This window comes from Anas platyrhynchos, chromosome 13, assembly GCF_047663525.1.
Source record: "Anas platyrhynchos isolate ZD024472 breed Pekin duck chromosome 13, IASCAAS_PekinDuck_T2T, whole genome shotgun sequence".
In the NCBI taxonomy this organism is placed as follows: domain Eukaryota; kingdom Metazoa; phylum Chordata; class Aves; order Anseriformes; family Anatidae; genus Anas; species Anas platyrhynchos.
The window spans coordinates 21586304-21603858 of NC_092599.1; the positions used below are offsets into that span (position 1 = coordinate 21586304).

A 17555-nucleotide genomic window follows, 5' to 3' on the forward strand; every position below is an offset into this window, starting at 1 on the left:
AAAGGTGAGCTGTAGGACTAAAAGAAAGATACCACACTCCTACACAAGCCATAATACTAAGAATTTCGTGTTTTTGCCAATAATGATTTAGTAGGTCATATATATAGCAGTCTTTTTTTTTTTTTTTTTCTCTGAAAGAAAGTTCTGTTTGTGTGCATGGATTGGCAATGATGAAATTAACAGTAGTTGTAGTTCTTATCATAAAGATATTTAGTTTATCAAAATGTTATAGAAAATTAGCAATTTTTCTGTCTAAAAATATTTTTCCAAGAAAACTCTAAACAAAAATATAGTTCTTTTCTATGCTTATAAAAAATTCACATGGCTTTTAAGCATAGAGTTTCATTCTTCAACAAGATGCTATAAATATACAAATGATCACTAAAGAAAAAAATCCACTAATAGCAGATCTTTTCATGACAGATAAATGTCACTGCAGATTTATCAGTTTAATTATGGCATCCAAGAATGTCTATGCAGCTGTTTTTGTTATTAACTATGTATCCTGTGGTAGTGCTAACTTAAAAGCTTTCAAAAGAATGCCATTTAGCTAACTGCTGTTTACACAGAATTACAGAATCACAGAATTTCTAGGTTGGAAGAGACCTCAAGATCATCAAGTCCAACCTCTGACCTAACGCTTGAACCCTAATTTCTCCACTTCTTCTTTACTAACTGTTCAGCAGCTTGTATTTACATAGCATAGCAGACCTATTACTGTATTTGACAGAATGCTTATTGGAAGTCGTACATGACTGAGCTTTGATATGTATGATACACACTTTTATCCAGAAAGAAAGAATGCAACCCATACACCAGTTAATTTCCTGTATTCTCTTATTTATTCTCTTAACAGTTAGTTTCATATTTTTTTTAGGTAATACAAATCATTACTAACTGATTAATGATGAGCTAAAAAATATTTTGCCAGCTTCAAGAAAATTAAGACTTGCCATTAGGTATTTCCAGGTCTTCTGTTTCCAAAGTGAGGGTATAAAACAGAAATACAGAACATAAATTGAAAACAGGTAACAAATACTTTTGTTGTGAACAACACAAAAGCAGGGAAGGATGGATTTGTGATTGAAATTGTTTCAGTGCTTCAGTAATTCATTCTTCATTTAGAAAAGATTCTAAGCTGTCTTTAGATGATTCAAATACTATTTTTTAAAGATATTTCTAAGTCATGTTGTAAATTGATTTAATTATTAACTAAGTAATTTGGCAGCCTCAGCCAACTTCAATTCATAATCATTTTTCTGTTGAAAGGAAGAAGAATGAGTGTATTCTGAATTACTCCCAAATTTTAAAATACTCATGGGCTAAATAGAAAATTGACAATAGACACAAATAAATAAATTTCAAGCATGGGCATTCTGTATAAAATAAATTTATAATATGTCAAATTATATGTCAATTACATGTCAGATATTTTATTGCTGAGAGTCTAACTGATGAAATCTATACTGTAGAAAGCCATTTAAAATTCCATTCTTTTGTTTGTTTGTAATGAGATGATATTCAGTTCCCGAATCTAGTAGATGCAAGATTTCAGTGGGTAGAAAAATTCCTATATGGGTGTCTATGTAGAAATGTTCTTTACAGGAATAGCAATAATAAGGGGAAATGTTGAAGTTCTGACTTGCATAAATAAGAAAAAGCAAAAACAGAGAAAGTGAATGCTATAAATACAGAAGAAAAATACAATCAACCCTCACTAGGAGAAAAAGAAATACTAAGTGTACTAAGAAATGTGAATATCCCATAAAAATCAATATAGGGAGAGGACAGTTTTGGACTAGGCTTCTGGAAACCTAGTCCAAAAATCAATAAACCAACAGTTGTTACCCTGGTAATGGCCATTACAGTTATTTCCTGTCCAGAGCTGTACATTAGGGAAACAAATTACTAGATCAGGGTGAAAAATACTGCTGAATAACTAATTCTAGTGGAGTTTTTTGTGTGTGTGTGTTGTGTGTGTTTGTTTGTTTTTTTACTATTTATTATTTGCATTAAAATACTGCAAGGGGCTGTAAACAGGACTAGAACATAGAAACAAGTTTAGACAGCTCTTTGCATAGTGATCACACTTGCTTAGTATATATAAAATAAATAACATACATATATGTATAAACATAGAAATGCAAACATAGAAATACTAATCATCCTTGTCTAGTACACATACAAACATACGGACCTTACTTAAAAAACATTCTTCTACATTATCAGGATAATAAATAAATATTTATGTAGTATAAAAAGATATGATATTCTGGTCCATAAATAAGCTGAGTAAAAACTTTCCTTTTATATAAAAATATATATAAAAAAACCCTGTCCTGGTTTCAGTTAGAACAGAGTTAATTTTCTTCCTAGTAGCTGGTTGAATGCTATGTTTTGGTTTAGGATGAGAAGAGTGCTGATAACACCCCGATGTTTTAATTGTTGCAGAGCAGTGCTTATACTAAGCCAAGGACATTTCAGCTTCTTGCTCTGTCCCGCCAGCGGGCAGGCTGGGGGGTGCAGTAAGAGCTGGGAGGGGACAGACCCAGGACAGGTGACCCAAACTAGCCAAAGGGGTAATTCCATACCATTTGACGTCATGCTAAACAATATATAGGGGTGGCTAGCCGGGGGGAGGGGGCCGGACTGCTCGGGGTTAGGCTGGGCATCGGTCAGCGGGTGGTGAGCAATTGCATTGTGCATCACTTGTTTGTACACATTATTAGTAGTAGTACTATTATCATCATTGTATTATTATTATTATTATTATTATTATTTTCTTGTCTTATTAAACTGTCTTTATCTCAACTCACGGGCTTCACTTTCCATTTCTCTCCCCCGTCCCAGAGAGGGAGAGGGGAGCGTGAGCGAACGGCTGTGTGGTGTTTAGCTGCCGGCTGGGTTAAACCACGACAAACCCTCAAGTTAGCTTATAAATATTTGAGATCTGCTATTTTTGTAAGCAAAAATCATGGTATGATCAGAAAGAGATGTCATGCACATTTTACTATAGTTAATTATTATCCTCCATATAATTTTCATACATAAGGTGCATATATACAAAAAATCAATCCCTATTCATTTATTAACATTCTAATCAGCATTTTGAAAATGGGATAAAACGATAAAACATGAGACTTTTTTTTTTTTTTTTTTTTTCCTCCTACTCTCATCTCCATGGCTCTGCAGCAAGTAACTTATCAAGGTTTTGGTGTAAATGGGTATCCTCTCCATGGGATTTTTGATTATACTTCCTGTTACAAGACATGAAGACATGAAGATGTGGTTTCACAACAGGTTAGTTCAGGTAACTAGGCAAGTGAAAATGTCCTACAGTTTCTGCCGAGAATTACAGATTATTATGTTACATTGTGTCAAATCCAGCACAGATATTCTTAGTCTAGAGACACGCTCTGTAGATCACTTTGCAGTTTGTGACAATTTACAGTTTATATCTGTCTCTTCAATCTGAACCTGAGGGAAGGCAGAAAGATAAATCTAATACATCCTAGTTCTATGTCAAGAGTTCTGTTAATTAGGTCACATCTATCACTATCTCTTTAATTGGCATTTTTCTAGCATCAGTAAGGGACACCTAATGTTTAGGTGCCTGATGCTACATCAAAAGGCCAGCTGAAACACAGAACAGCTCTGTTAAGCCAACTGTAGCTTGGTGAATATGACAGCCATTCTTATTTACACCCAAATAAATCCAGACTGTATTTACCCAGTACAGCTTTAAAGGTTTTCTGACATTCTGAGTTAAATAGATTCTGCTAATTGTTTAGCAGAGAGGAGAAACATTTAGGTTTTTTAATTCTACTTTATGCTAAACAGCAGTAACTTACTGTCTGTGATTGGTGTATCTGTAATTCAAGATTAAATATTCTTAGATATTTCTATTGAGAGAATGTTTTAAATAACTTTACCTACCACTACATTTTTATTCATCAGCAAAATGCTAGCTATTAGAAGCTCATGATGCAGCCAGTAGAACTGCTTGCCTGGAAATCTAGGTATCTGGTTAACAGAGAAATAGAGAACAAGTGCAGGAATGAGAAGATTTGAGTTGCTTATCTAGAATTGGATATATTTCACCTAAAGGGATGTTTAACAGTATCAGGCTTTGACTTATTTTACATTGAGTGGATTCTGTCCCACATCAAAAGATGTCTGCTAAAGAGTAAGAAAAGAAAAAGATTCATTTCTAAAACAAAAACAAAAATTTTGGGCTGAAAAAATAGCTTTCCACTATTAAGAGCAGGTGACGGTAAGATATCTCTCAAGGGCAAAGAATTTAGGCTTACATAGAACTAAACAGCTCTGTTATGATGAAAGTTGGGCATTCCTCAGTGCTGAGATATAATGAAAACATCAATGCTTTTACTCAGTTTTGAAATTAACTAAAAATTTTACAAGAACCATTTAACATTTATCACCATTTCTGCAAGTTACTTTTAGACAAGGGAAATAGGTATATAAAGCAAAAATTCTTGCATATAGTAAAAGAAAGTGCAAAAATTTCTTCAGACAAATGTACATTTAAGAATGATGCCTCTTTGCAATAAACTGTCAGCAATAATGGGTTCCCATAAATGGGAAATGGTATTTAAAAAAAGAGGAACAGATTATTACTGTCTCTGGTGACAGAAACTACATACTTTCCCTGACTCTGCTGAGCTCAGAGTCCATCATATTGAGCACTTGCATGGACCAAATGACAGGAAATTGGAAGGTCAGAACAGAACTATGAAAACTGCTGTAACACAACTGTTATAAAATTACTGTGGAAAAGTGAAAAAAAAAAGCAGGAAAAATAAAATAAAATAAAATAAAATAAAATAAAATAAAATAAAATAAAATAAAATAAAATAAAATAAAATAAAATAAAATAAAATAAAATAAAATAAAATAAAATAAAATAAAATAAAATAAAATAAAATAAAATAAAATAAAATAAAATAAATAAAATAAAATGGCTGGTGATAGACTACATAACCTAGGAAAGCTAGGGGTTAAGTTTTAAAGAGAAGAGTCTGAAGAACCTGCATGTTACTAATGAGGAAAAAAAAAGAAGGGAAAAGAGAGAGGCTTAAAAAATAATCAAATGAAGCTGGTATCTGTAAACCTGGAAGGAATATTGCAGCTGGAAAAGGGTGTAGAGGGAAAGGAGAACAGAACAGAAAGACCACAGAAGAGAATGAAGAGACACTAGAAGCCACAAGAAAGGAGAGCATGATATGCATGATGAAAAACATTAAAAGAGCAAATATGGCAAAATAGAGAGAAGACATTTCCTTGAATTAGCTAGCCAAAGCTGAATACTAGTCAGAGCCATACAAGTGCTGAGATACTACTAACTGCAATACTGCAACACTTATCACTTAGAAAATTTCTGTTAACCTGAGGTATATTATCTTTGACAGTAGTGGTTGGCAGAAAATGAAATCTAAGTGCTCAAGAAAACAGCTGGAAGACAAATTTAGGGAGATACCACAGTTAAGGATTTCTAAAATGACAAGAACATAGAAATGATGAAAAGGTCAATACAGTTATTGTTTGTCCTTTAAGGACTGGAACAGGAAGCTTCTGTACTTCCAAAGTATGTAAGAACATGTCTTACAAATCCTACAGGTACTAAACGGCATGAAATTTAGTTAAAACATACAGAACAGGTTTAGAAACACATCCTAGCTCTCAATTATTTTCTTAACAGCCTATACAAAGCATTTCTATAAGAGAAATTCCATGTGCCTGTTTTACAAAACAGCATTTCTAGAAGAGAAGCTTGCTCTCATTGAAATATGTTTAAATACTTGTGTTCAGATAATGAATTCATCTGCCTGTTCTAAACAATCATTATTTTAGATTCTGCATCTGTATGAAAAACAAATTTGCACAGGTTTATCACTATACTATTTCATTAGCACACAAAACTGAAACTGTTGGAAACATGCCTTATGCGATAAAAAACTATTTATGATCCATGACTGGACACAACATGCCTGAGAAACTGTTAATATCCTAATCAAATACTTTTGCAGATTTGTTGGCCAAGAACTAATAAAGTACTTACCTGTAATAGTTAGGTAAAAGAATGGTAATATCGGGTAAAACATATTTTTATATATACTTTGGATATTTTATTCACTCAGTAGCCAGCTTCCACAGGTTTCACAGAAAGAAATAAGTCACATAACTTAGATATTTGTCCACAAATAACACTGGTGAAGTAACTCTGCAACATCTGGTTTCCTTTTCTGTTTGCTATTTGAGTGTTGTTTTTTTTGTTTGTTTGTTTGTTTGTTTTTCCTGAATATAATTAATCCTTTTAAAATGGGAATAAAGCAAGTTATTGTCTTCTGGGAACTAATGAAATATATTACAGACAAAGGGACTGTACCTCATTCTGCACAGCAAAGTTAAGATGCCCACAAAGAGAAAAAGAGCCTATGTTTATACCAAAATGGTTCTTGCAGCTCAAGGGTCTAGATTTGCTGAAGAAATTTAGTAGAAGGAAGTAGTCAAAGTAAGTGCATAGCTGACGTAGAAAATTTCAGAAGGAAAGTTAGAAGAGATGGGATATGAAAGCACAGGGAGACATGACAGGATACTTTCCTTTTGTCTTGATTTTCCATACTGAAGGCTCTGTGTCAACAGAGACTGAATTTGTGGGCTGCTAGAGATAAAGTGAAGGTAAAAATAAAAATAAAACAGTGTGACTGCTGCTTCTATAGGAGCTGTGGAAACACACAAAGTATTTGCATTTTCATTACTGTATTGATCTAAGACCAAAGAAGGGTGTTGCTCTTCCTGTATCTGTCAATGTGATTTTGGAAAACAAAGCCAGATTCTTAAGAAATAATGTTTGAATTTAGGATTCATTACTGTATCAGTTCAACCAGTCGAGCTTAAAAGGGTAGCTCCAGACCAAGTTGTTTAAAAAACTCTACACCAGAAAACTCTTTACTAGGTCTAATTACATAGGACATAACTAAAATATTCTGATCTTCCTTTTATAAATCAAAAAAGCCATTGCTTTCTATGAACAAAATGGAAACAGCACAAAAGTCAACAATAACCACTGAAGCTTGTTGATAATACTGTTCTACCCTGCTGTTCTGACAAGGACAGATTAAACTGTTTTATGTTCTCTCACATCTTTTTGTATTTGATCTATAAGACCAAAAGAAAAATGAGAAACATTACTAAACTTAGATAAAGCAGTCTTTACCACCAATCCAGTTTAGGCACTTGATCTACACAAAAAATCAATTAAAATAAAAAGTGGATTTTTGTCTCCCCTTTAAAACTACTTATTTCACCTCATCAAATTCAACAAAGGAGATTCATATTGGTCAGTTAATTATGTCTCTTGTAATGTGTAATAAAATATTCTTTATCTACTTTCCCTTCTATTTTGAGGTTTAGTATGATCTTGCTTTGTAAATAGTGAAGTGTTATAGTTGTATCTGTCCTTCTCTTTTATAATTAAGGCTTATTTTATATTTCAACAATGTATTAGCTGCAAATGGATACAGACTTGACAGGAGTTGGTCTAACCCACTGGCTACCTACACAAGCTATAGTTTGAACCACAGACTCCAAAACATAACAAAGAGCTTGTCTTTTTTCAAGAAAGCCTCAGCAGAACTGTGCCTTGAGATGCAACATTAAGTATCCCTCAGCACCTCAGACTGTACAATACATACGGAACAAGGGTGAGTAACATACATATGACAGTCACACATTCATAACATTATAAAGCACAAATGACCAGTATTAATGGTTTTCAGTTTAATACAATTTTTTGTTTACACCACTTTTGATTGACCCTTTTTGAAAAGAATCGGATCTAGATCTGCTGCATATTTACACATACAGTGCACTTAACATGCATGGATCAAATTAAAACCATGAATTTGCATTATAGTTGACTGGCAATAAAGATAAAATTAATGAAATACTCTTAATTATTATAAATTATTAATTATAAAATTAATGAAGTGCCACATTATGCTGCTTCCAAAACTCAGTTTGCTAAAAGAAATCTTCCTGAAGAAAATTCAGTTGCGTACTTTGGATTATGCCTCATTTTTCTGCATCAATTTGTTACAGAACTATTTTTCAGATTATCCCTGCTTTTGTTTTGTTTTGTGTTTGTTTTTAAGCACAGTCATAAATGTATTTCCAATTCATGCTACTTCCAGTTAGGTATAAAATGACTGCACTTCCAAGAAAGAAAATTACCAGGGAATCTGTTCTGCATTTGTAGGCAAGAGTGAGGCACTTTGAATGGGGAAGAAGAACTAAATTAGCCCCAGATATGGAGGCTGAATACTAGTCATGTGTTTCTGAAGTGAGTATCTGCAAAACCTTTCCTTACAGTCTGAACTTTACACATATAAATACACCAATATAGGTATAATCCAGTAAAAAGTTTGCTGCCCTACAGCAAGCACAAGGATATCCAATTTTTTTGGCAAAACACTTTTTTTTTTCTCTCTTCCAAAGGGACCACTGGTCAATGAATAAAATATTTTTACCTTCCCCCACAACCACCAGTTCAGAATGAAAGCCTATTCCATGTTTAAGATTCTATATTTACTTTGTTTAAATATTTATGGATGAGATGTATATACAATATTGAATAAAACAGAAACCAGATTCATTCCTTAATGAGCGAGAAAGAATAGACTTCATATGGGGCAAAAAGTAGTGCTAGAAATTGTCACTACTTCTTTAAAGTCAGCAACCACAAGAAAAGTTAAGTCTTCTCAACTACTGTAGAGAATAACTAAACCAAAAGAAAGTGTTATTAGTTTTTCTTCTATATTATCAGATTTTTATGATAAATGTTTTTATGTTTAAAAATGTGTTTAAATTTATTCAGCTGTTCTCATAGTTTCACATTTCACTGGGCTGCTACACCACATTATGTTCCCATATGACTGGATTAAATCTATCTAACAGACAAGTCATTAGTCTAGCATCTGAATACTTGTTCAGATCTTCATCAGGTATTGACAAGCTGCAAAAGTCATACTGACATTCTGTTTTTTAAACAGGATATTGATGGTACTTGTCAGATCAACACTTTAAAGACTACTCTTCCTCCAAAGATACTGATAAACTGAAAATGGTGTTAAAACCAGTTGTTGGGAGACTGGACAGCCCAAGGGAGTGGTAATGGGAAACAGAGACTTTAGGTCATCAATTTAAATTCAGCTCAGGATGATTGTGACCAACATTCTCATGTGATGAATGTTAGCCTGTGTAAAGAAATAGACACAATAAATATTGGTGGACACATTACCAAGGTAACCAATCCCTTTTGGTAATCTCAGAAGAATACCTACACACTGACAGGGCACAAAGCAATCCCGAATCCTGTAGTTTCATGGAATTCATCATCGACTGCATATTGCAAAACAACATGCCAACTACAATCAATTTACTTATGACAGGTTTTGGGTTAGAAGCATCTTCAGCAGCAATAACTACAGAGTTCACTTTCTTATAATAAAGTATAAGGTACAAAAATAGAGAGATACAAAACCATACAGAAAAACGCCATTAAGTTCATTGTTGCACTACTGCTAGGCAGGTTTGGTTGAACTGTTAAAATGTGGAAAAACAGAGAAAAACCTGAGACAGCCAACAGGAATAACAGATCTATATGGAGTCTTAGACTGAGATTTAGTTTAGAGTCCAGATTAATAAATGTTACCTGGTATGAATATATAAAATAATGATTATTACAGGCATTTCTTCAGAGCCTGAGGCTTATGATTAAAGCTGTTCACAAATGTTCTTTGCTAGCCTATAAGAGATTTCAGAAAGGTCTTGTTAGTATTAGGGCAAATCCTTTCACGATTTCTACAAAAGCAGAGATACCCAACCTATTACAGACAATAGTCGAGTGGTAATGACAGTTGCCTTGGATGCATTAGATATTCAGCTGGGTTTAAGTCTCTATTCAGCTGGACTCAGAAAAGAAAATTGAGCCAAAGTCACATGTCTTAAAGGATAATGCCCTAACTACTAGGCTGTGAGTATTGTAATGCAGATTTCTCTCAAGGTTTCTTGTTGAGCCATTTCATTTTAAATAAAATAGTTATTGGCTATTTGGAATTAAAACTTCTTAAAGGAAGTTTCTTTAAACTACCCTTGATATGACAGAGATTTTCAGGACTGATCAAGCAACAATTTCTATCAAAAACTCTGTTAAACAGAAAAATTTCCAGTCAGCTTCACTACTGGCAAGAGCAAATGCAAATACGTATCAGACATTTGTGAACACTCCCTTTTTTCTTTGTCACAAGACTAAAGACGGGACAGTGAGACCAGGCCATGAAACCTCTTTCTGTTCAACACATCAAGCAATTTAAGGCTGGAGAATCATTGCTACTCACCAATGAATCTCGTATAAAATGAAAGGAACAAAATATGCAAATAAATTAAAAGCCTTTTCATTTAAAATTGATCAAGTGAAAACATTAACACATTCATATTAATTTTCTTGTGCTAAGCAATGATGCAGTTGATAATTTTCATGCCTCAGAAGATAAGGCCTTTAATTTGAACTAAAATGAGTCATCTTTACTTTGATTTCCTTTTACCCATCCTATCTGTAATCTTGAAAATATGCCATTCCCAAACTGCTAATCTTCATGTGACTTTAACTGCAAGTCTCTCTTTCATTTCTAGAGTTTAATTTACATTCAACTATTACCTTTTAGCTCTATCAAAATGCTTCTTTACCAAAACTTAATTATCATACTCCTTTATGCAGGGCTTCCCAAAATGCACCAATTCAAATCAGCTGGTATGTGATACAGTTTATCCTTACATATAGAAACTTTATTCATCTGCAAAGACCTCTACTCATCCCCAAACTTTACCACTCTATGAATTCACAGACTAAAAAAAACAAAAATCCCTTCTGTTTCTAACAGTTTTCTCTGCGCTTCTACTTAATTTTCCTGTTTTCATTCAGTCCTCTCTCCCCTTGTTCTGTCATTACATGGGCCGTTAGTGTTTTTTTTTTTTTTTTTTTTTTAGCGATTCATCCCACATTCATAACAGTGATATCTGTTAGTTTCCACCTTTTACACACTGGCATCTCCTCTAGAGAGATCAGTCAACACTGTACTAAAGAAGTAGACTACATCAGTAGGTCCCCATGCGCTATAAAAATCATTAATATGATGTTAATTTACAATCTTTATCATTTTAACTTCCATTCACTGTGAAAGGGGAGATAGTTTGAAATTGTGTTATGCTGTAAATGCTCTTCTAAACATAGATTACAAGACAATGAATGTCCTGTCTTAGTGAACACCTTCTTCAGGATACAGATTATACCCTTTTTACTTGTGCTGAGTGCTGTCCTACTCTAAGAAAGGCTCCACTGCAATGAAAACAGACACTAGTGGATGCAGAAGATGAGTAGTCTTTAAAAACAACAGCCTTCCATGAATACAAGTTTCCATTCTCACCACCAATGTACCATATTACAAAGCAGCAATAGTTCACAATGTAATGCACTTGGATACCAAACTAGGTGATGCATCTACTGCCAGAAAAGTAATGGGCAATGAATCACATTATTCCTCCAATGTTTTAAAAGGTAGAAACAATAATAAAAGAACTGCCAAGCAAATCCATGGTTCTAATTTTATACTGTCTGTAGCTCTTTAGACTAAAAATAATTCACAGATGTCATTTTTGCAATTAGCATTCCTGTTAAAAAGAAAGCCAGACTCATCCTAGTTGATTTTAGGCATTGACTTACCAGAATAATTCCACAGAGGAAGATAAATGCACTTGCATTAATAAGGATCTGCACTGCAAGCCATTTTCAAAATATACATCTTGAAAAAGGTAAAATTATAACCTAGGAATTAAGTCAGAAATTTTGACAAACATTTGTTTTATAAATGCAATGATATTAATTTAGTTGAATACTCCTGAGTTCAGATTAATATATGCTGCTCTGAAGAACTCCATCAAAAATATTACCACATTTTAAGTAATTTTTTTAGAGCTTCAAAACAGACTCTTCCTACTGTTCATATATGTCAAAGCCTTTTTTAATCATAAATTCTTCCTATCATTTAATTATAAAAGCTTCTGTAAAGTTAATTTATGTTTGAAAAATAGATTCATAAAATTCCCCAGTTCTAGATTCAAAGGAGCTGTTAAATTAAAATAACAACAATCCTAAGGATAAGGGAATTCAAAATGGAACAACAGCAGAATTCAGGCACCTCCAGCCATAATGGTAAATGTGAAGGCCCCTTTCTCAGCCTGGAGACATCTGCTCTCCAAAAACACTACAGTTTTCTATGGTTAGACCAGAAAGAGGATCCTCATCTTTGCATGGCCAGAGTTTACCTACCTGAACAGAAGCAAACACCTCAATGTACATCTTACGCCTAACCGTGACTGGGATCTAGAAACAAAACCCATCCCCCTATGTGGGTTGAGGAGTTTGATCCAACAGGTATTCTCAGAGCCAGCCTAATGGTCACCAGCCAGGCAGGTTTCCTCCAGAATTCTTCAGGTACTACTTCTTTCTAAAGTGGTATATGAGCAGCAGCCATTGCTAGCCTAGCAGCATGACTACTCAACCCAAAAGGAAAATCCCCAGGTTAATTCCTTCTTCAGTCCAAGACTGAAAGCAATGTCTTTTAGCTGAATGTTCTAATCATTAGGCTACAGGCCATGTTAAATTCTGGGATGAGGGTAAGGATATATTAAAGCTCTCCTGTAGAAGTTGTATTATTGTACAGAAAAAAATAATTCAAGATTCATTGGACCAGAGAAAGAACACAAGAGGGAGCAAGAGTCTGTAGCCTAGTGATTTGGGCACTCAGCCGGAACAAAAAGAGTCCTGGGTTCCTGGCCTTTGCTCCATAGAAGGCTCATGCAGTTTATCTAATAGCCTTTCCATAATACAAATCCTGCCTTGAATCCAGCTAAGTTTTCCTTCTTGATCCAAGCTTATAAATAAAATTTTGGGTAACAGTAACATTTATCAGTTTGAATTTCTTTTTGAATGAAAGACGTCAACATATCTTTTGTATGCTTTTAATGCTAAATTGAAAATGAAGAACATCAATAAAACTGAAACGTGCCAAAAACCTAAAGCTTACTTCATATTAATTTTATGGCATACTTATATATATATATAATACCATAACTTAACTGAAAGCAGGTTGAAAATAATATAAAAATTCAAGTCCATTTATTTACCTGTGTCAGTAATGCTGCTTTGAATCACTAGGTTGGAACTTTTTTATCTCATCTTTCTCAGGATGTGATAGCATTTGATTTTTAAGAAGTTATAGCAATAGTAGTAGAACTCTAATATCTTAATTCTTCTCAGTTTCAGTTTCTGATTCTCTCTTAATAGTATTTTCTTTTTCTGGTTCTCATTTCCCAGCACAACAGTGCAGTGTCATGTAGGAGACTGCTTAAATCTAAGCTAGTTTACCCTGAAATTCCCACTCCAACAATTTCATGGACATATTTCTGTTTTTGCTAAACATTCTTTTTATAATAGCTTCATTTTGGGCCTAAGCCTACATAACAGCATCTCTTTAAATAATATTCCACACCTTGAAACGTATTACAAAAACAGTTATATCAAGGCAAGTTATGCAACAGCTCTCTATGGTTTTAGCATTTTTACTCTATCACGCCATATGTGAGACTGCAGCCTCCACAACAAAACCCTTACACACTGAAGTCATTATCTTTGTGAAGTCTGCAACTGGCATTTAAAACTTATTGATGGCCTGGGTATTGGTGGCTCAGTAGGCAGCACTCTTGCCGGAGGCCCAGGAGGTCAGCGGTTCACATCTTGCTCAAAGAACAAGTTGGACATAGTCCAGGATTGTGTGTGGGCTGTGCTATACTCCTAAAGGGGCAGTCCTTAGGACAGTAAGTGAAACCCTGTCTGTTTTGTGGATATCAAAGTCCTCTTGGAAATGGAAGAGGAAGAAAGAGCAAGTTTAACTTGTCTGAAGCTAGTTAATGGAAATTAGCACACTCGCTGAGGACCTGAATATAAGTGTTCGTGCTAAATACAGAACGCTACAACTACAGTACATTGAACAGTTTTGAACAAGCCATTTTAGTTTTTGTGGTAAGCATATGTTCAAGAGACAGGTACAGATTGCCACACATGCTCAGTATTAGCTAACTTGCTAAGAGCAGAATGACAATAGATTCAGTTTCACACCACAGAACTAAGAAAAATGCATGTATAATTTTTGTAAGTGAGGAATTAAAAAAAAAAAAAGTTTTAATGCTGTTAACACTTCAGAGTATAATTACTGAAAAAAAAACTTCAGCCACAGTCAGCATTAACAACATATATAGAGAATATAAATGGAGATTCAACCTGCTCTGGTGTTAAACTTTGATACTTGAATGTCCCAGATGTCTCTCTCCTCCTCTTCTTTATAGACAGGTAAAGATGGATCTCTTGAAGGAACTGGGAATCACACTCTAGGCAAAGGTTGGACAGGTGATCAATGTACAGCATGAGATTTTGCCGTGGCTATGTGCCTCCAACAGTGACTGGATCATCTGGTTTAGAAAAACAATTCAAATTGTAATATTTTCTAAAGAACTTAATTAGGGAAAAGTAGTTAAAGGGAAAACAAATTATTTTCATTACACAAAATGTATCATAACTTCATCCTACAATGATGTAGCTCATTAACAAAAAATAATATATTTTTATTTAACATTTAGTTCATTAACTTTTTAATTCCTTAGAAGTCAACCTTAAGAAAATTACAACCCATTTCCACCAGCAGAACATTTTCAACAGTTTCCCATGAGATATTAAGTTATTCTTGTAAGGTTTTTTGTTTGTTTGTTTTTGCGTGTGTGTCTAACACAACCACACAAAGTGCAAAGGCCAAGCCTGGCCCACTACTTAAACAGGCTTTGGAGCAAATCTTAGTTTATTAGTCAAGTGGGATTCTAATCTATAGTGCACTTCAGGTTGGTATTCACAGATGTTAATGTTTGTTAACAAAGATTCATCTTCTAACACTCCCTGCACTGTCATTAGATTGAAAGAGAATTTTCTAGATGACCATTCATAGGACCTGGAGTGAAAATTTTCTTCTAGCAATTATGAACACTGTCTTGTACATAGCTTTTTTTTTTTTTTTTCCTCTCACTGTCACAGAAAAGCAAATAATGCCATCATTCCCAAAAATATCCAGTAGTAAAATGGACACTTAAATTTAACTTTGGTGAAATCAACCTGTATTTAAGCAAGTGTCCACACATATTAAAACAGATCAAAAGCATCATGACATCTTCAGGCTTTCATATAATTAATGTGCCAGTATTAAGCTTCTTAAACAAAACAGGTTAACTGATAGTATTATTTCTAGTTTAGAAATAGAGGAACACATAGCACAAAACCAGTGTAAATTTGCAAATAATTATGAGTTCATTTTGTTGCTAAAATTTGAAAATAAGCTATTTCAAGGAATGAAGGATGTCCTCTTAATCTGTGACAACAAATTTGTTTGTTTTTTTCTCTTCTCAGTAAGAAATAAATTAGCTTTATTTTTTTTTTTCCTCAATAAAAATATCCTTGTGAATACATAAGCACTCCTGGTAATCATGTAATTACCTTACCCAATCAGATTAAATTGCTGTCAGTTGAGTTCCCACTGTTGATTAACTTTCATGTACTTTAAACTTCATTTATGAAGTCTTTGGTAGTCACTTAGTCATTTACAAAGGTGTCTCTATGATTCAAAAAAGTATAACAGCAATATATTATTTGCTATAATCATCATATATCCAAGGTCAAGGATAGATCACAGTGGACCACTTTTCTAAAATCCTGAAGAAATGCAGAATTAAACTGTGTTGCTTATTTTGGTGTTTCTTGTCATGACTTCTAAACGTAATAGTAACCTTTGAACCCCACACATTAAACACCATAATTATGTAATTAAAACTAATTATGCATTTAACATACATATTTTTGTCCTACAACAGGCAGGTCAATTACCTCACTCATTGACCTTGGAAGATTTCACAGTTTAAACAAAACAATGAGACTTTCAATTAATTTTAAAGTACAAACAGTAAAGAAGCAGCAGAACCACAGAAGTCTGAAGATTTGAAGCTAATATTGACTAGATGGATAACTTACAAATCTCTTCATTTTGTATTACATAAAATAACCCCTCCCCCCCCGCTAAAAAATCTTATCCTTCTTATATCTTTTGATCATTACAAACATTAACACTTTTGTGAATAAATCATACACACATTACACGCCAAAAAAAAAAAGTGAGCTAAGTGTCCATGGATTACTTTTTTCTTTGTCCCACTCATTTTCTTCAATATGGTTTCCTTTGCTTCCTCCTATATTTCTTTACTTCTCTCCCATTTCACCTTCACTTTTAGAACTCTTTTTCTTTCCCCCTTTTTCTTTATCATCTTCTCTGTTCCACTGCTAGCTGTAAAATTTGTTTGCAGTTTATAAAACTGCTGCAGCCCTTATATTTTCCAATTTCTGTTTGCTTTCCTAAACCCATTCAAGAGATGGTGTTTCTCAACAGCTCCTGATGATGAAAATCCAGCACACTGAGAGAATTCTGAACTGCAGAAAGCCACAGCTAAAACAAACATGGTACATGCTCTAAAAACTGTTCCAAATTTTCCAGTGCTGGAAATTTGGTACAAGTGAAAAACAATATATGAAATTATAGAAATGTATTTTACCTGGATAATGCCTTCATTTTCTTCATACACTCAAGTAAGCTATATATACTGCACCATTTTTATTTTTTAATTTTACAAGAGACTAATGCAATATTATATTTCGGACAAGGAACTTTTTTCTTTTCATAGGGTAAATAGTTCAACCTTTTTTTTTTCAACCACTTTTTTCAGTAAATCAAATCCCATTCACTGAAGAACAATTCTTAAAGCAAGTATACGCCTATGCGTTCTACGTTAAAAAGGATCACATTCTGCTACTCTGTTTATTCAATTGCTATCTTAGACACAAATAATTCCACTGAAGTTAATAGGCTTTGCTGTGAAGTAAAGTGACAGAAACTGTATGTATAGGTATACCATTCAAGTGTTTGTTTTTTTTTTCTCTACATCTCTCTTTATGTGGATATCAAAAAATAATTACTGGCAAAATATCAAAGTCTATATAAATCTTAGCTGACTTCTTGAAAGTAACGGAAAGGTATCTACAGTGCACTTTGTGTTCTGGTGTCATTTCTAACACCATTTTGGGAGTCCTTCAGGTTCTCTGCTTTAATTAGGCCTGACTTACACAGGCAGATCAAAAAGACATCAGTAAACCTTTGACAAGGAAATAAGGAATGCTGAACTCTGAATGAGGAACAGCAAAGGAACAATTTAAGATGGTAGCAGGCCTTATTGTAACATTAAACCTCAAATTGGATCTGATTTATAAAAAGTAAACCAATATATTAAAATAGTGCCCCAACTTCTAGACAAATTTGAAAGAAAACAATACA

The 17555-nt window shown here is 33.8% G+C and overlaps 1 protein-coding gene across 7 annotated transcripts in view; it reads right to left on the reverse strand.

Annotated features, from left to right (window-relative positions):
• Positions 1-17555, reverse strand: part of ERC2 (ELKS/RAB6-interacting/CAST family member 2) — a 550520-nt gene that overhangs the window by 45648 nt on the left and 487317 nt on the right. For 5 of the 7 annotated variants that reach the window (XR_011812383.1, XR_011812382.1, XR_011812380.1 and 2 more), the window contains one exon: positions 14417-14604. The exons of 1 other annotated variant lie outside the window; for it this stretch is intronic. The gene's annotated coding sequence lies outside the window, so the exon portion shown is untranslated. Of the gene's footprint in view, positions 1-14416; positions 14605-17555 lie in introns of those variants that run through there. One more of the 7 variants, XM_072044082.1, reaches the window with a different exon arrangement.